We start from the raw sequence: 16,849 nt of genomic DNA on the forward strand, positions 1-16,849 counted from the left end.
CTAATCCCTGCCGTAAGTCGGCCAAAAAGGCCTCATTGCCCTTTGGTGAAAGGTGTACCCCATCCGTCCTGAACCACTCCGGAGAACTGGATTTGATGGCAGGGTGGGGCACATAAACTCCTAAACCAGCCTCCAGGGCCAAACACAACGCCCTGTTGGCCTTTCTCCTGGCCCGCTCCAAGCCTGACGGCTCCCAGGCCGCCCGCCAGACGCGGCGCGGCAACATGGCCGACCAAAGGACCAGGACGCCCGGCCATCTCCGCTTGATCTTGATGATGTCATCCCGGGCCTGAATCGATAGGGCCCTCCCTTTCATGAGGCCCAAATCGTTCTCCCCCAGGTGAATCACCACAATATCCGGCGCAGGGCCCCTGCGTTCCCGGAACAACAGTGAAAGGAGCCCAGCCCACCGCATACCCCGCCGGCCCTGCCACTCAATTATAGCCCGGTCACTTAGGCCCAACTGCGATCCCACAGGCGTCCGGCGGGCATGATGGGCCGCCCAAAATACAATACTGTGGCCGCAAATGAGGATCCTCCTCCTTCTCCGGCCAGCCACAGCACCTAAGGAAGAAAACAAAGAACTTTGAATACATGAACAGTAAAAAACACAACGGGAGGGACCCGAACCTGTTATTCTGTGAGGGGCCGAATGTACGTCCGAAAAGCCCCGGACCTCCAGCGGCCAACACGGCGAATGTCGTCACTCCCATAACCCATTGCCGCCGCGGTGGAAGCCGCACCGATGCGGAAGGAATGGGTGCCAAATTTAGCGCCGCCCAGACCCAGTTTCTCCAAGGCCCTACAAGTGATGGCCCAAAACTGGTACTTGGACAGAGGAGAGGAATCCTCATGGCAAAAGAAATGACCCTTGTCCGGACCGCGTACAGCGACGTATCTCGTGAGCGCCCGAACAGGGCAAAGTTCGGACTCCTCGCAGGGGCCCAAGGTTATCGAGCACCCCCGCTGCCGCTGGTCTGTCTTAGACCGCCGAACATGTATAACTACCTGGCCCTCCACAAACTTAACATCCCCAGCTTGGAGGGCCCTGCCTGAAACGTCACTACGTGAGGTTGCCACTAACTCAGATACACGTAGCGCGCCAAAAAACGCCGTGAGTGCGGCAGCATGGAACAACTCCTGCTCATAAATTGAGGCACAAACCGAGGCCCAAGTAGCATGAAGTCCCCGGAGGATGACAGGGGAAATGGGGCGCCTGTTATCCACCCTCCTACCCGCTTCCCGGGACCATCCCTCCAACACCTTGACAATCCTGAAGTCCCTGACTGTGTCAGTATGCCCCCGGGCCTTGCTAATGAATGCTAACCCCGCAAGCTGCCCCTTTATGGCTTTTACAGAAAGGCCGCGCTCCTTCTGCCGCACGCAGAAATGCAGCAAGTGTTCAACCGGGAGGGGCCAGGTATCTTCTAGACCCGCGCCCGCTCGGAAGGTGGTAAACTGACTGGCCGCCCGAAGATACGTCCGCCTTGTGCTTGGTGCGATTGCCAGTTGAATGGCCCGGCTTACTTCGCTCCTCCAAGACGCCAAAGCTCCGCCGGCATACGCACTGGACAAGGGTCGGCTTCTGGGGCCAGCTGCCGGAAACGCGCCATCTGTTGGCGAGACAATGCGTCTGCCACTCCATTACTGACACCTGGCACGTGCCGGGCAACAAACAGAACATTCAGCTGCAGGCAACGTAATGTGAATGCCCTAACCAACCGCATAACGGGGGGAGACTTAGATGTTAAGTTGTTAATAATCTGGACAACCGCCAGGTTGTCGCTCCAAAACTGAACCGTGTGGTTTGACAGGGCGTGCCCCCAAATGAAAACAGCAACTAAAATGGGAAAGAATTCCAAGAACGCCAAGTTGCGAATTAAATCGGAGTTCTTCCACTCAACCGGCCAAGGCTCAGCGCACCATTGGCCCCGGAAATAAACCCCAAAACCGAAGGAGCCGGAGGCGTCCGAAACTATCTGCAGTTCCGCCTCCAGCAACATGACATCCCGCCAAAAGGACGCACCATTGAAGCGCTCCAAAAAGGTCTCCCACACCTCCAGGTCCTCGCGCATACCCTTAGTAACGCGGGTGAAATGGTGCGGCAAGCGTAAAGCAGTCATGCCTTCGCAAAATTGTCGTAAAAATGCCCTGCCCGGAGCCACCACCTTGCAGGCAAAATTCAAGTGGCCCACTAACTGCTGGAGCTCAACAAGCGTGACTTTCCGCTTGCCCTTAACCTCTGCGATTTTCTGCCGTAAAACCTGCAACTTATTCAAAGGCAACCTTGACAACTGCTGCACAGTGTCCAGCTCAATCCCTAGAAACGTCAAAACCGTAGAGGGGCCCTCGGTCTTTTCTGCGGCTAACGGGACCCCCAACTCCTCCGCTAGGCACTCAAAAGCTCTAAGCAGGTGGGCGCATTGCCCAGTGCCCGCTGGACCTACAAAAAGAAAGTCATCAAGGTAATGCGCGGTATCGCGCATGCCCGTCTGACGCTGCAAGGCCCACTCCAAAAACGTACTGAAGCGCTCGAACGCAGCGCAAGAAATAGAACATCCCATGGGAAGGGCCCGGTCCAGGTAAAAAACGCCCTCAAAAGAAAAACCCAGTAATTCAAAATCCGCCGGATGTACCGGCAGCAACCGGAATGCCGACTTAATGTCGGCTTTAGCCAACTCGGCGCCGGAACCACAGCGCCGCACAATCCCCACAGCTTTGTCAAAAGATGTGTATCGTACAGAACACAGTTCGACGGGGATGGCATCATTAACCGACTGTCCACGGGGATATGATAGATGGTGAATTAAACGGTACTCCCCCTCCGCCTTTTTGGGAACTACCCCCAAAGGCGAGACACGTAAATTGGGCACCGGGGGTTCCGGAAAAGGACCCAAAACTCGTCCTTCCGCGCATTCTTTTCTAATCTTATCCCTAACAATGTGCTCCAACCCTTTTACAGACTTCAGGTTGGAGGACAAAAACGGAGCCCGTGGACCCATGTAAGGGATCCTAAACCCAAACTCAAACCCCTCTAACAAAAACTTTTGGTCTTCAAAACGCGGGTAGCCGTGAAGCAACCGCCTAAGAACCATTACCCTGATGGGGCTGGGACCCTTTTCCAGACTGATGGTTGGGGCCTCCCGGCCGCTTGGAGCCACTCTTTGGCTTGGACCGGTTACATGCCGTAAAGGCGTGAGGGCCCCCACACAACGGGCATTCATGTTTGTAACGACAGGCCTTCCTGGCGCACGACCCTTGGGAGGTAAACTCCCAGCAAAGCAGCCGAGGTTGAACCGGCTGCCCCGCTGGGGCGCGGGCGGCAGGAAGGTGAGTCGATTTTTGAACGATATGACCACTGTCAGATCGGTCACCAAGATTAGGTTTGGCCGGCGCCATAAGCTGAAGCCAAAGCTGTTGATTAATTTGGTCCCATGGGAGACCAGGATTCACAGCGGCCCGCATTCTGAACGCTTCGTCGTACTGAAGCCAGGCCCCGCCCACAAAATCGCTATATGCGCGATAAATGATGTCACAATATTGCAGAAGCTGGGCAGCACGCCAGGGTTGAGCTCTGGCGATGACCCCCGCGTAAATTAAGAATCCTGGTAACCAATTGGACCAAGATCTGTCCACCTTCCTCTTTCTCAGCTTTTCTTTATCTTTCTCGTCCATCTCCTCCTTCGGCTTCTTTTCCAGCTCCCTAAACAATAGGCTGAATACATCCACATATTCACCCTTTAGTATCTTCTCCCTCGTGGCCGGAGTAAGATGGTCGCCCAGAGGCAAGGCCGTATCCCCGAAGGGAATAGCGTGAAAAGCAACAGAGCTGTATGGCCCAGCCGGAAGGGCTGGAAAACCCCACCCACCGCACTGCTGCGAGGGACCAGATGCCGGAATGTGCCCTGATTGGACACACCAAGGGGAAACTGCCCCTGTAGGGGGGTTTACTGCCCCACCACTAGATACTGGTTGTGCCACCCCTAGTGGAGAAGCTTGCCACGATGAAGACGGCCCAACCATCCCCTGAGAAAATTGAGCTGCAACCGGCCACCCAAAGACCGACTGTTGGCCAGAAGAGGGGAAGCCGCCCACAACCTGTGGGCCGGCAAAATGGTGCTGCCCTGAACTACCTAGGCCAGGTCCGATAACTGGGCCCCACGGGCCCCAAGGCCAACCTGACCCCCGTGGCTGGCTCGGTAACCTACCTTCTTGATCCACTGGGACCACAACGACATCATCAGGCTGTTGCCCAGGCTCATCCGATGGGGTAGCCGGATCCGGCTCCGTGCTGTCCTCTCGACCCTGTAAAGCAGAGAGACGGGCGAGTACCTCCTTCTGGAAGGCTATGGTAGCCGCCCTGCCAGAACCAATGAGCCCGGCGACCCTCCTGGAGGGCCCTGCCACCCCCATCTCGCCCTCCAATGCTGTAAGCTGATCTAAAATGGCCTGCCGTGTGACTGCGTCGTCCGCCTCTTCCGCCGGCGGTTCGACAGGGGCGGGCCGCTTAACTGGTTTCTTGGCAGGCTGCTTGCCCTTTGAAGGGCCCTGCCCCTTTTTTGGCCCCATGGCCCTAATCAAGAATCAAAATCCCAAACAAGTGTGTGATACCAGAAAAACCAGCAGCCCTCTAGCTGCCAACCAACCCTGGGCAGCTGGATAGCAGACCCAAATAAGCCCAGAAAAAACGCCCCCAAAACGCCTCCAAGAATTAGTTGAGGGTGGGGGGGGGTGTTGGAAGGAACACCAGTAAAGGGCCTAGAAAAGGCAAACCCTTATAGGGCTACAGGAGCTAACAATGAAGAGAACGACGTGACAACGCCCACCCTGGATTCCCCCTCTCCACAATACCAAATAGGGGCGCGGGGAGTGGGTGGGAAGATCAAGGAGGCCACAGAAAAAAGGCCCCCGATGCCCCCTACGAGCCGCGCGGCCGCGCGGGCGAGTCCGCAAGCGGCGCTACTACCAAACGCCCAAGGCCGGAGGGAAGCACCCGCCCAGGCCCGCGGCCAGACCCAAACGCCGCCGCTCAGCTGTAGCGAGGGGGGGGGGGCAAGTGGCTTCGCAACTGCCTATGCCCCCTACGAGCCGCGCAGCCGCGCGGGCGAGTCCGCAAGCGGCGCTACGACCAAACGCCCAAGGCCGGAGGGAAGCACCCGCCCAGACCCGCGGCCAGTCACAAACGCCGCCGATCAGCTGTAGCGAGGGGGGGGGGGGGCAAGTGGCTTCGCAAATGCCGCGGGGGGGGGGGTGGGGGGAAGCAAAGGCTCCCACCAAAACGGCCCCGATAACTGGCGCACCCGCCCGCAAAGAAAGCAAGCCCCACAACAGGGCACTCCGGCGCCGCTAAGCCGCCCGAGTGCCCGATACTCAGCCGCTATCGCCGCCTGGCTGTAAGCACACAGCCGCCGAACTGAAGCGTCCCACGCCGGTCGCCTCTCCGCTGCTACACTCGGCCTGCACGAGCACGCTCACGCAGCCGAGGTCAGCACCGACAAACCCTAAAACAACTGCGCCACGAGGGGCTGGGCCAGCCTATATAAGGCGGCCCGCCCCCAGGCAGTTGTGGATGAAACCATTGTCTCTCCACCTACAGGGGAGGCAATGGACGGCCCCCAGCCTAAGGCGGGCGATTGCCCGCTCGGCTGGGAAGGGCCGGATTGGTGCCACAACCAGGCACACTGACTCTGAGATAATTTGTTAGGGGGGCCTTGAGATTTTGACTGCCTAGGAGCCTCCACAGGGTTTAATCCAGCTCTGGGGAAGGGTATAAATCCAATCCCCTCCTCCTCTCCTCCTCCTCCTCCTCTTCTTCTCCTCCTCCTCTGAATCCTGCTGAGATGTTTCCAAGAACTGGAGCAGGGTATAAATCCAATCTCCTCTTCCTCTCCTCCTTCTCCTCTGAATGCTGCTGAGATGTTTCCAAGAACTGAGGCAGGGTATAAATCCAATCTCCACCTCCTCTCCTCCTCCTCTTCCTCCTGTGAATGCTGCTGAAATGTTTCCAAGAACTGGGGCAGGGTATAAATCCAATCTCCTCCTCCTCTCCTCCTCCTCTGAATGCTGCTGAGATGTTTCCAAGAAATGAGGCAGGGTATAAATCCAATCTACTCCTCCTCTTCTCCTCCTCCTCTGAATACTGCTGAGATGTTTCCAAGAACTGGAGTGGGGTATAAATCCAATCTCCTCCTCCTCTCCTCCTCCTCCGAATGCTGCTGAGATGTTTCCAAGAACTGGAGTGGGATATAAATCCTCCTCCTCTCCTCCTCCTCCGAATGCTGCTGAGATGTTTCCAAGAACTGGAGTGGGATATAAATCCTCCTCCTCTCCTCCTCCTCCTTCTCTGAATGCTGCTGAGATGTTTCCAAGAACTGCTTTGGTTTTGCTGCTTACTCACACCTTGGTCTGGACCGGCATTCCCTGATCGAAACAGGTCCAGAGGAACGATCTCACTTTGGTCTGATGGAGATGTCAGCTACTGCCCTGATTCTACCCAGTCCCCAGTGAGCTCCTGTCATTTCATCTTAAAAGAGCAATGTCCTATGGACAGCTGTCTCCAGGCTCTGCCTGTTAAAGACAGACCATGGAACATCCATTTAATGCAATTGCCTTCAGAACCAGCAGCAGCAAAGTTTCAGTTTTCTCTTTCTCATTTGTCTGACATTCATACAAAACTGGCAAGACAGGCATCCGAATCTATGGAAATATTCCTACTAAAGCAAATGAAGCTGTCGGCAGATTTACAGGAGGAGGAAATTCTAAATGAAAGAAAAATGCCAAGAGATACAGGAGGCATCGATAGGAGGAGGAACCGGATTTATTCCCACCATCTTTAATATCCGCTTTCTGTCTCTTGCCAAAGCCCAGGAATTAGATGGAGGAGGATCATTTTGCGCTGGTAGAGGCCCTTCTAATAGCTGTCCATCAGGAAGAGCTGATTGGCCTGGCCCTGCCCTCCTGATCGTGTGATTGGTGGACAGATACCGCCAGCTGCTGAAACTTTCCTCCTCACTAGTATTCCTTCCAGAGTATCATCGATGTGGACAGCACTTTATGATAACAAGAAAAGGTCTTTGCCCCAAGGACTATACAGTCTAAAATTTGGTCATAGCTAAACGGAGAAAATATGTTCACTAATGAGACTTAGTTTTAGCAGAAGGAGGGAAGCTGGCTTGGTATCAGAGTTCCTCTAAGCTGAATTCATGTGAACTCATAGCTTTTTAGCCTCTGGCTCGCACATTTTTTGTCTTAGCTCAGCCTGCTCAGGAAGAATGGCCCCTGAGCACAATAATTTATGCAGTAGCTCGCAACTTTAATGCTAGTAGCTCACAAAGTAGAGTTTTCGCTCACAAGACTCCACAACTTAGAAGAAGATATTGGATTTATACCCCACCCTATACTCTGAATCTTAGAGTCTCAGAGCGGTCATAATCTCGTTTATCTTTCCTCTCCCCACAACAGACACCCTGTGGATAGGTGGGGCTGAAAGAGCTCATACAGCAGCTGCCCTTTCAAGGACAACTTCTATGAAAGCTACAGCTGACCCAAGTCCAGTCCAGCAGCTGCAAGTGGAGGAGTGGGGAATCAAACCTGGTTCTCCCAGATAAGAGTCTGCGCACTTAACCACTACACCAAACAGGCTTAGGTGAACATTGCTTGGTATAGCTCGATCTTGTCAGGGAAGAGGAAGGCAATGAGAAACCACCTCTGCTTTTCCCTTGCCTTGAAAGCCCCTTGCTGTGGTTGCCATGAAGCTGGAAGCTAAGCTGGATCAGTACTTGGAAGGGAGACCACCAAGGAAGGCTCTGCAGAGGCAGGCAATGGCAAACCACCTCTGCTTCTCCCTTGTCTTGAAAGCCCCTTGCTGGGGTCACCAGGGCATTTTTGTAGCAGAAACTCCTTTGCATATTAGGCCACACCCACCTGATGTAGCCAATCCTCCAAGAGCTTACAGTAGAACCTGTACTAAGAGCCCTGTAAGCTCCAAGAGGATTGGCTACATCAGTACAATATGCAAAGGAGTTCCTACTACAAAAAAAAGCCTGGGGGGGGGGGTCACCATAAATTGGCTGTTTCTTGATGGCATGTTACACACACACAATTTTGGTAGGGGGTGATGGCTATGAGGTTAGGAAAGACTTCATGGAGAAAGCAGGTTTTGAGGCCAGAAAATATATCCTTTGTTGAAATTCTGCTCATCATGTAGCTGGCAAAGACCCAGGAGCCCATAGGGAAGAGAAGCTGGCAATGCCAATTGAACTACAATCCTGTGTGCAGGGAGGGCAAGAGACCCCATGTGACCATTTGGAATGTCACACTAAGACTGAGAAGACCTGGGTTCAAAACTCCATACAGCTGCAAAGCTTCCTATTTAGGCTTGTTGCCATCCTCCGGGTCTCCTGGGAATACAACTAGGGATGGGCACGAACCACAAAAGCATGGTTCAGTTTGTGGACAAACCACGAACCCCATGAACCCAGGCAGCTCACATACAAACCGAACCAGGTTTGTGAGGTTCGTGCCTGAAGCAGCTGAACCCGCAGGGGCAGCCTGATCCCGCAGCTCAGCTGTTCAAAGGGGCTTTCTTGGGCAGCTAACCCCAGTGGCTAGATCAGTTCACCTGGAGAAACTGGCCACTTTGGAAGTTGGACTCTATGGTATGCTGCTCTGCTGAGCTCCATCTCCTTCCCAAACCCACCTTCCATGGGCTCCAATCCCCAGATCTCCAGATATTTTTCAACCACCAAAGATCCATCAAAGAAACTCCAAAACCTGAAAAATGGGGAAGGTGGGTGGAGATCTCACAAAATCACACTGCTGCATGCACCAGCAGTGTGGTTTAAATTATCCTGAGCAGGCTCTATATCACGGTTGCATGGTGCCCACCAGGATTTGAACTGACTAACCAGACTGGCCTCTCAGGCTGAACCAGGGCCAGCCAGTGTGGTCACCTGAGGCTCCCACCATCCCCCTGTTTATGCAAGGGGAAGGGGACCTCCTAAAGCTCTCTCCTGTCCATGCAGCAATCCAGCCCCTTCAGGTGAGTCTTGGCAGTGTTTCACAACAGAACGTGACATTTATGCGGACACTCTCTGGCTTATACTGTTGAGTGGTGTTTGCATGAGAGTTAATCCCCTGGTGCTCAGTGGGCCTTACTTCTGGAGAAAGACACAAAGGATTGGGTTGCTGGAAGATTGTCCCTGCAGGATAAACTTCCATGATGCAAACTATGCATCTAGAAAGATTGTCAGCCTCCAGGTGAGACCTGGAGATCTTCCAGAACTCCAAGTGAGGTCAGGGCTACAAAGATCAGTTCCTCTGGAGAAAATGGTTGCTTTGGATAATGGATTGTATGGAAGAAGAAGAAGAAGAAGAAGAAGAAGAAGAAGAAGAAGAAGAAGAAGAAGAAGACCACCTTTCATTCAGAGACTCAGAGCAGCCTACAATCTCCTTCCCTCCCCCCCCCCCCACAACAGACACCCTGTGAGGTCCAGGTCTGTGTTTGAAATAGCCAGATACTTTGGGGGTGGATCCAGGAGTGGGCAGGGTTTGGTGAGGGGAGGGGCCTCAGCACAGTACAATGCCACAGAGTCCACCCTTCAAAGCAGCCATTTTCTCCCGGGCAACTGATCTTGGTCATCTGGAGATTAACTGTGTAATAGTGGGAGATCTCAAGGCCCCACCTGGAGGCTGGCAACCCTATTCAGGCTGGCAACCCTATTCATGAGAGAGCTCTTTGAGAACTGCTCTGAATAGCTCTGAAAGAATTTGTGACTGACTGTAGATGTCTCAACCTCCAGGTGAGACCTGGAGATCTCCCGGAATTACAATGGACCTCCAGATGAGAGTTTCCCCTGGAGAAAACGGCTGCTTTGGAGAGTGAACACTATGGAATTATACCCTATGTATGTCCCTCCCTTCCTCAGATCCCCAGGAATTTTCTAGCCTGAAGTTGGAACCCAAGATGGAAGTGCAGTTTAATTCTTAAAGGGAGGGGGGGAGCCTCAAGGCAGGTTGAATCAGCCTTCCATCCTTCCAAGGTCAGTAAAATGTGTCCCCAGCTTGCTGGGGGGAAAGTGGCAAACCACCCCATAAAAAAAAGTCTGCTGTGAAAACGTTGTGAAAGAAATGTCACCCCAGAGCCGGAAACGACTGATGCTTGCACAGGGGACCTTTCCTTTCCTTTTTCCATACATTTCAGAAGGCGAATCCGTCGGCAATGCAGCGTGACACTGGACTGCATATAAATAAATAACCACACAGAGCGACAGATGGTTACTCAAGCATTTATTTATGTTTTCTCATAGCATGATTGCGGGGTCCTTAATAGCTGTGGTGTCAGCAATGTGTTGCAAACAAACCATTCCTGAAGAGAGGCTGTACTGAGATAGAATGGAATATTCACTCAGTGGAATTCACATCCAGGCAATCATGGGGAAGTATTTCCATGTAACCCTCTGTGGTGTCTAAAGTGCTATCAAGTCTTAGCCAACTCACGGTGACCCCAGGGAGGAGCTTTCAAGAAAAGTGAGAAGTAGAGGTGGTTGGCCATTGCCTACCTTTGCAGTGTTTTCCTTGGTGGTCTCTCTTCCACGTCTCGACCCCACCTAGCTTCTCAGATTTAATGAGACTGGGCTATACCATGCTGCCTTCTTACCCACCTAATCCTCTAGACCAGGGGTCCCCAACCCCCGATCCGTGAATCAGTCCAGGTCCGTGGCCTGTTAGCAACTGGGCTGTGAGTTGTATAATTATGTCATTATATATTACAACGTAAGAAGAAGAAGACAACATTGGATTTATATCCCACCCTCCACTCCGAATCTCAGAGTCTCAGAGCAGCTCACAATCTCCTTTATCTTCCTCCCCACAACAGACATCCTGTGAGATAGGTGGAGCTGAGAGAGCTCTCACAGAAGTTGCCCTTTCAAGGACAGCTCTGTGAGAGCTATGGCTAACCCAAGGCCATTCCAGCAGCACCTGCAAGTGGAAAAGTGGGGAATCAAACCCAGATAAGAGTTCAAACACTTAATCACTACACCAAACTAACAGAAATAATTGTATGTATTGTATCATCCCAAAACCATCACACACACACACACACCATGGAAAAATTGTCTTCCACAAAACCAGTCCCCGGTGCCAAAAAGGTTGGGGACTGCTGCTCTAGACTTATGTAAAGCTAACCTATGGACCATTTGCAGAGTTGGTGCATATGAGTTTCTCATTGGAAGCAGAAGAAGAGAGCAATGTGGCCATCTGGGTCATCTGAGGAAAGAAAGATAGTACGTATTGGTTTTGTTTTTAAAAAGTTTTATTGTAGATGGTCAACCAAGCAGTATGTACTGAGTAAACTATGTCAGGAAGCAAGGAAGAGAAATCTAATGAAGAGCAGTTTCACAGCAGAACCCACTAGCCAGGCGTGGACTGTCCCTTATGGGGGTCTCTGTATCCAGCTGCGGGAAATGTTGTAACTTTCGATCGGTTGTATTGAGCAGAGGGGGAGGGGTTGGCTAATAAGGTTTGCTCCAATTCCCTGATTCTACAAAAGAACTGTACCAACACTGGGCAGAACAAATTCAAAAAGGTACACTAAACACTCTTCCAAATATGAAACTCCCTCTTGCTTCTTCTCCAACTGCTCCTTCTTCACCTTGGTTTTCCCCCATAAATAGTAGCACCAGACCTCGGATTCAGCAGGAGCTCACAGGAGCACAGCTCCTGAACTTTTCTGAGGGTTCCCCCTCTTCCTTCCCACCTTGTCCATTGAATAATAGGTGCAGCCACATAACAATCCCTGGATGAGGTCCACTACCTATTTTTTCTACAAAGCAACCCCTGAGTAGCACCAAACCATGGTAAGCAAAGGTGTACTAGCTAGAGTAGGGTTGCCAGTAGCGTGGAGGAAAAGCATCCTGTCCCTTAACTGGATCTAGAGCTCGCAGCCTTTTTGAGCCTTGAACTTCTGACACAGTCAATGTTCCCTCTAAGCTGCAGAGTCTTGTGAGCAAAAATCCTGCTTTATGAGTTACTGACATTGAAGTTGTGAGCTCTGAGGTCATCCTTCCTGAGCTAAGACAAAAATGTGTGAGCTGGAGGCTAAAAATCTGTGAGCTAGCTCACACTAACTCAGCATAGATGGAACACTGGACACAATCAGCGGCTGCAAGAGATGGAGTCCACCACAAAATGGCGGCCACAGTTTACCTTCAGTCACATAGTGAAGATTCTTGCCTGCAGAGGCAATCAGATCTCCAGTGTTCATCCAGACAGCTTGCTAGGAAAATCCTCACCTTGGTGAAAAGCACTTTATGGGTGCCAGGTAAAGTGTTGGTGGGAATCACACTGGAGACCCTGGGCCTGAGGTTTCAGAGGATGTTAATTACCAGGTGAAGTTACTTACCTCTACATGATAAAAAGCTTCACCTGCCCATTTCTATACACAAAACTTCTATTAAAGGGATAGGATATTTTTTTCTTCAGATTGTTGGCCACCCTAACCTAGAACTGGAACTTTTAAAAAAAATAATTTGGCTTAACCAATGCAACAACCCAGAAGCAGCATTCTGCAAATGATGACACTTCTGAGGAATACTCTGATATAGAGAACACTCTCTTCTTACTCCCCCTAGAACTTCTTGACCTTGAAAATGGTTGTTACGTGACCCAGGTACATAAGCTTTCTTTTTTTCCCTTGAAGAAGAACATAAGGCATAAGAATCCTTTCTAGTGTGAGCAGCAGAACAGCTTTTTGGTCTGTGGCCTGGTAGACCTCATCTAGGATATATAATTCTAGAACCCTGTTTACTGGTAAAGAGTATGATGACCAAGATATTTGTTGGGTAGAAATGGGTGGTGAAGCTCTTCCTGGGCTGTACTGCCAGACTGTACCACCACTGCATGTCTGGATTCTCCCCAACAATTTGTGCACACAAAAAGTCTTATTCTTAACATAGTTTCAGGAGGATAGCCATATTAAGTCTGTAGTAGGAGAAGAAAATATGAGTCCAAATGGGTCAAGATTAGAAATAAATTTGAGTCCAAATGGGTCAAGATTAGAATGAAATTTGAGTCCAAAGGGGTCAAGATTAGAACAAAATTTGAATCCAGTAACCCCTCTAGTAAGGGGGATGTGGAACGGTATAGTCTAGCAGCTCATCAGATCTCAGAAACTAAGTGGGGTCTGTACTTGTATGACAGACCACCAAGGAAGATTCTGCAGAAGAAGGCAATGGTGAACTTCTTCTGCTTAATTGCTTGCATTGAAATCCCTCTACAGTCCCCATAAGCTGGCTGCAACTTGACAACATGTTACACATACACACACACAAGACCAACACAATTTTCCAGGGTGTAAGTTTTTGTGAGTCAAATATGCTTTGACTAAGAAAAGAAAGAAAACCTTTGATTCTGGAAAAGTTTGCTAGTCTTTAAAGGAATACTGGATTCAGATTTTGTTCTAACCTTGACATGTTTTGTCTTCTATGTGCCCTGGGTATTTGTGAGTAGGCAATGAATCCTTCCAATCACATCCTGGAAGTGGTACAGTTGAGGCAAAACTCTAACACATAAGAACATAAGAGAAGCCATGTTGGGTCAGATCAATGGCTCATCCAGGCCAACACTCTGTATCACACAGTGGTCAAAACCCAGGTACCATCAGGAAGTCCACCAGTGGGGCCTGAACTCCAGAAGCCCTCCCACTGTTGCCACCCTTAAGCACCAAGAAGACAAAGCATTACTGCCCCAGACATAAGACCAGAAGAGAAGCCATGTTGGAACAGGTCAATGGCCCATCCACTCCAAGACTCTGTGTCACACAGGGGCCAAAACCCAGGTGCCATCAGGATCCTAATGATGAGTTTTCTGTACCTTTTAGTTAAAACACCTCTGGCAGCAAGCCCTGGAAAAGACTGTTGGCGATCTCTCTCCTAGGAGGGCTGCTGCCCATTGAGACAGACAACGTTGTGGTAGATGAACCAGTGGTTGGCCTTGGAACAAGGTATCCTTCATGCATTGGACATTCACTAATATCATTCCTTGACATGTAACAGGAAGCTAGAAAAATCATTGGTGGCTTTTCTACTCTTCCCTTTACTTAAAACCGAGCCACTTTCTCCAATTTAATTTTTTTTTTTTCATTCTATCCTTGAGGGTAAAAAAAAAAAAAAAGATGGATGTGGCTCTTAAAGGTCTCTCTTCCTTTAGGAGGGCTGCTGTACCTCAACAGTTGACAAGGAAGGAACCCAGCAGGTCAGGTTCTTCATCTCTGCTTGGAAAAGTTCTACCTGGTGGATGGCAGCTTGTCATGCTGCTATAAAGGGGCAAGAGTCTTTTCTGGAAATCATCGGTGCTTTCCTGTGCTGGGTGTAGGCTGCCTCTGAAAACACAAGACCAGGTATGTTATCAAGATGGGTAGCCATGTTAGTCTGTCTGTCTGTAGCAGTAGAAAAAGGACAAGTGTCCGGTAGCATCTTAAAGACTAACAAAAGCTGTGGCAGGGGGATGAGCTTTTGTGAGTCACTTCTTCATGTTAGCAGTCTGTCATATGTAGTCAACAGTGTTGGCTATAAAGTTCTAGGTGGTGGCTATGGAGCTATAGCTTCTCTAGTCGTCAGCAGCAGCACAAGCATGAGATAGAAAGGGTAGAGAAAGAAGGACTTTTCTCCTTTTTCCCCCCCAATACGAGAACTTGTGGGCACCCAATGAAATGAATGAGCAGTGGGTTTAGAACAGATCAATGGAAATACTTCTTCACCCAAAGAGTCATTAACATGTGGAATTCACTGTCACAGGCAGTGGTGGCTGGCAGCTACAAGTATAGACAACTTCAAGAGGGGACTGAAGAAACATATAGAGCAGAGGTCCATCAGTGGCTATTAGTCACAAGGCATACGGGGAACACTATAATGTCTGGGGCAGTGATGCTTTGTATTCTTGGTGCTTGGGGAGGCAACAGTAGGAGTGCTTTGGAGTCTTGGCCCCACTGGTGGACATCCTGATGACACCTGGGTTTTGCCACTGTGTGACAAAGAGTGTTGGACTGGGTGGGCTATTGGCCTGATCCAACATGGCTGTTCTTATGTTCTTAAGCCTAAAAGCTTGGGCTTGGTATCTTCAACTGAAAGTGTTCTGAGTCCTGAAACATTCTCTCTTGCAGATGAACATTTGTTGACCCACTCCTGCTGCGGTACAGACATTCTGAGGACTCATCTTTCACTACTTGTACCTGTTGACCAAGCCAACACCACTGCTGTTTCCAAAGTTCTTAGCTGTGTAACTGTCCTGCCTGCTACAGATATGGGAGGAATTCTGGGAAGGAAAGCCAGCAAGGCTGAATGTATCAAAGAAGCCACTGTTGGCATTCCAGCTCCAAAAGAATTGGATGCAGCAGAATCTGCACCAGAAAGAAGACCTCAACAATACAGCGATGCCTCCCAGGCCCCTGTCACAGTGAAAGATGTTAGAGACCCTCCCATGGCCAAGGAAGATGATGGAGTTCCAGCAGTTACTAATTCTCCATATGAAACAACAGCCAGCTTGAAAAGAGAGTTGGAGGATCTGAAATCCTGGGAGCCATCGAAACGGGTTAGACACTCGCTTTAGATGATAAACTGGGCCTAGAAACCACCTTTGACACAGCCTTGTTAAGCAACAGTTTGTTTTTGTCTTGAAATCTGTAACCACATAAAACTGTGTTCTTTCTGTCCTTACAAAGTAACCACCCTCTTCCCTCTAAGAAGGCCTGTGGGCATTGCAGGTACTTCATTTTGAACCTAGATGTTTTTAACTAAAGGTGCAGAAGGAGAATGGAGATTGCAGTGTAGTCTTTCTGCAGCACGCAGTTGTATTCCTGAAAAAACATGTTCAAGATCAAATTACTTTGTTTTGCCATATGTACAGGATGTATACATGCATGCTTATAAGGCAAGGCTATTCATGTCTTTGTGTCCTTGTGCTATGCGTTGGTTGAAGAAGGGCTCTCTAAAGCATGGTTGATTCTTCACAGTTTTCATGGAATGCTTCACCAGCACTCTTCACTACAAAGCTCTCTTCTAAAGGGTCTTGGTTCCCTTACCTCTAGAGCGGAATAATCCAGATGGTGTTAAGAAGAAACTTCTATGAAGCTTGCAAACACTTAAAGTTCACCCCTTACAACATGAATGTACAAGGATGATTGTTAGACATGCAACAAAGGAAAAGACCTGTTTTAAAGTTCATGGTACACTGGAAAAATCAAACTGTGTGTGTTTTTAGTCTGTCAATAAAAGGTTTTTATAACTGCAAAATACCAAAGAATGAGATCTGTGTGACATCGGATGTAAGGATGCCAACTCTAGGTTGGGAAATTCCTGGAGATTTTGGGGTGGAGCCTGGAGAAGGCAGGGTTTGGGGGAAAGAGGCCTCCGTGAAATATAATGCCATAAAGTTTACCTCCAAGGTAACTGTGTTTTCAGCGGTTACTGATCTCTGGCCTGGAGATCAGTAGTAATACTGGGAGATTGCCAGGTCCCACCTGGCAACTGTCATTTCTGATGTGTTTGTAGGGACGTGGAAAACAATGAGAAAGATTGCAGGTGATGGAACTCTTAACTATGAATATCAATAGTCTTAGCAGTGGGTCCCATTTAGGATGATTCAAGTTTCGATTTCTACTTTGATGTATTGGATTCTTTCTTCTCTTCCCCCGATGGTGAGGCACTGCTGGTGTGTGACCCTAGCTTTCATTGTATTTGTTTCATTTAGTCGATTTAAATCCCACACTTCTTCCAAGGAGCTCAGGGGGGTTAATGTTCTCCCCCTTTTATTGTCACAACAGCCCTGAAAGGAAGGCTAAGCTGAGAGGCAG

The 16,849-nt window shown here is 50.0% G+C and overlaps 1 long non-coding RNA gene across 2 annotated transcripts; it reads left to right on the top strand.

Annotated features, from left to right (window-relative positions):
* Positions 1 to 12,346: 12,346 nt before the first annotated feature.
* LOC132580607 (uncharacterized) lies at positions 12,347 to 16,289 on the top strand. 2 transcript variants are annotated; one of them, XR_009556070.1, is made up of 4 exons: positions 12,443 to 12,670; positions 13,880 to 14,002; positions 14,209 to 14,398; positions 15,161 to 16,289. It is a non-coding gene; the product is annotated as an uncharacterized LOC132580607 (long non-coding RNA). The 2 variants fall into 2 exon arrangements; XR_009556071.1 differs by lacking the exon at positions 13,880 to 14,002 and having other exon boundaries at positions 12,347 to 12,670.
* The last annotated feature ends 560 nt before the right edge of the window (positions 16,290 to 16,849 follow it).

The sequence above is a fragment of the Heteronotia binoei genome, chromosome 12 (genome assembly GCF_032191835.1).
Source record: "Heteronotia binoei isolate CCM8104 ecotype False Entrance Well chromosome 12, APGP_CSIRO_Hbin_v1, whole genome shotgun sequence".
In the NCBI taxonomy this organism is placed as follows: domain Eukaryota; kingdom Metazoa; phylum Chordata; class Lepidosauria; order Squamata; family Gekkonidae; genus Heteronotia; species Heteronotia binoei.